We start from the raw sequence: 3141 nt of genomic DNA on the forward strand, positions 1-3141 counted from the left end.
ATTCCTCAGAGATTTTGGTCCATATTGACATGATAGCATCTAGGGGTGTGGAAAATAATTCATTTTTAGATGCATCGCGATGCAGACTAGGACAATTATGAAACAAATGTCAATAATCGATTATCTAGACGTTAATTGATAATGTAATGTTGACGGAACGAAAAAGGCGGAACTCAGAGATGCAGCTCTGTGCGGTGCACACAACGGAGACGTGTGGTTGTCCCTGTTTAGCACAGACAGGCTGCTATTGAGTGAGTGACTACTGCTACTAAAAATATCACATGATCAGTAAAGTCGATGCGTAACTCACGTTAATGATTTTCACCCGCACACTGTGCAGCGTGGTAACACTTAGCTAGCGTCCTCTGCTCATTCTTCAAATGTCAGCATCGTGACAAGCGGCAGTAGGTGACGGTGAAAACGAGCGGAGCAGAGGAAAACATCACCGCTACATTTCTATGGCAAGTGGATAGTGTCAGAGCAAGGATTACCAGGAGAAGGATAAGGAGCAGTCTACCCTGCCGTCGCCGCCAGACCGTGTGGAATTTTGATTGGGACTGCAGACGGGAGACCAGCGGCGAGTGCATGGAAGGAACGTCTTCTGGCGGCGACGTCACGGCGGTGTATGTTAGAATTCCTGTATAAATATACGTCTAATAAATACATCTGAACTAGGTACGTCGCTAATGCGTTACTAATCAATGTAATCCTAAAGGAGTTATAAGATACTATGTTGCCTTATGTCTGCACTTTTTTTTTTAGCAATTACATTGTTGTTGAAGTACAAGACAGCAAAAAAAAAAAGTTCTTCATTTTCCATCGGGATGATACAATAAGAGAAACTAGCATACTATTATACAAATGTAATTTCCCGCTCTGTATAGCTTATTGTTAATGCTCATAATATAAAGCTCCCATGATTCTATACCAAGAAGAACACCAATTAATGTTCAACTGTAGACAAACATACAGGCAGTGTTGGGGAGTAACTACTTACATGCAATTTAGTCAAATAATTTAATTATAAAATAAATGTAAGTGTCATCTGTTAGTTAGGCCGACTGGTAATTAAATCACAATTTCTTATGAAAATGTTTAAGATGCCATCTGAATATTTTCTTTAAAAAGCTTGGCTAGATATTGAATAATATTCATTTTGTTGCTTTGCATGTATTTCATGTGCACATTGTCTTCCTTTGCCATTTCCAGCCACAGTTGTTTAGTAAAGTTTGTTGCTGTTCTGATGCTTTTGATTGGTTCTCATGTTTGAATTTGCAGCGCCACCACTCAATTAAACTGCCTCTCAAGCTGTGTTTTTAAAATGGTTAACTGTTGAAAAACAAAACATTTATGGCAGCATATGAGGAAAACATTGATGTAAATAAAACATGTAGCTTGGTGTTGGTCTGTTTTTTATATTATAGATGACAATTGGGTACACAAAGTAAATGATAAAAGCACAATTTTAATCTACAGAATAGACCCAAAAGTAAACAATCATGCTAGTTAAAAAATTAAAGATGGGAGGCTAGAACTTCAAGTTTTCCCTGATATCTATAATACAACAATATAGCATAATTTCATGGCTACTCAATTAAATTACAAATATTACCAGTTATATTTTTGAAGTTAGAGCTATAGTCTATTAACGAATAAATGTAAAAACACACTCAATGTAATATTTAATTAAGTAAACCCCACAATTGAGTTTTTCAAGTTTCTGTTGTAAACTTCTCAGCTGACATAACTTACAAAATTAAGTTGATTAATATCTTGGATAAATATTATATCCATTACATTACCCTCCTTTTAAATTTCTACGACGGTCTCCTTTGGTAGGTTATCCGTGTATGGCGGGTGGATTGTGCCACGGATAACCTACCAAAGGAGACCGTCGTGTGACAGCTACGTGTGTGGATAGGCTACTCCGTCGCCAGTGCACAACGTCGTTGATAAGCCCCTCACCGTCACGCTTGTCTTTTTTCCCCTCAAACTTGTTCTTCTTTTCTCTTTTTTTTATTGGCAGTTGGCAAACTAGCCGAGAGGTGCATTAGCGCCACCAACTGGACTGGAGTGTGGAACCAGAGATTATTTTCAATACAAGGACTACAGGCCTACATGCTCCAGCCTTTTTGTCATTAAAAGTGTTGCTGTAAAATTAAATTTTACACAAAAATTTAAAAGGAGGGTAATCTAATGGATATAATATTTATCAAAGATATTAATCAACTTAATTTTGTAAGTTATGTCAGCTGAGAAGTTTACAGCAGAAACTTGAAAATCTCAATTGTGGTGTTTACTTAATTAAATATTACACTGAGTGTGTTTTTACATTTATTCATTAATAAACTATAGCTCTAACTTCAAAAATATAACTGGTAATATTTGTAATTTAATTGAGTAGCCTATAGGCCATGAAATTATGCTATATTGTTGTATTATAGATATCAGGGACAACTTGAAGTTCTAGCCTCCCATCTTTAATTTTTTTTAACTGGCATGATGTTTACTTTTGGGTCTATTCTGTAGATTAAAATTGTGCTTTTATCATTTACTTTGTGTACCCAATTGTCATCTATAATATAAAAAATAGACCAACACCAAGCTACATGTTTTATTTACATCAATGTTTTCCTCATATTTGATGCTGCCATAAATGTTTTGTTTTTCAACAGTTAACCATTTTAAAAACACAGCTTGAGAGGCAGTTTAATTGAGTGGTGGCGCTGCAAATTCAAACATGAGAACCAATCAAAAGCATCAGAACAGCAACAAACTTTACTAAACAACTGTGGCTGGAAATGGCAAAGGAAGACAATGTGCACATGAAATACACGCAAAGCAACAAAATGAATATTATTCAACATATAGCCAAGCTTTTTAAAGAAAATATTCAGATGGCATCTTAAACATTTTCATAAGAAATTGTGATTTAATTACATATTTTACCAGTCAGCCTAACTGTAACAGATAACACTTACATTTACGTTTGTCTACAGTTGAACATTAAATGGTGTTCTTGGTATAGAATCATGGGAGCTTTATATTTATATGAGCATTAACAATAAGCTATGCAGAGTGGGAAATTACGTTTGAATCATTGTATAATAGTATGCTGGTTTCTCTTAGCGTAGCATCCCG

The sequence above is a fragment of the Micropterus salmoides genome, unplaced genomic scaffold, assembly GCF_014851395.1.
Source record: "Micropterus salmoides isolate LMB-PRFRI ecotype aquatic unplaced genomic scaffold, ASM1485139v1 Ms_hic_scaffold_2541, whole genome shotgun sequence".
Lineage (NCBI taxonomy): Eukaryota > Metazoa > Chordata > Actinopteri > Centrarchiformes > Centrarchidae > Micropterus > Micropterus salmoides.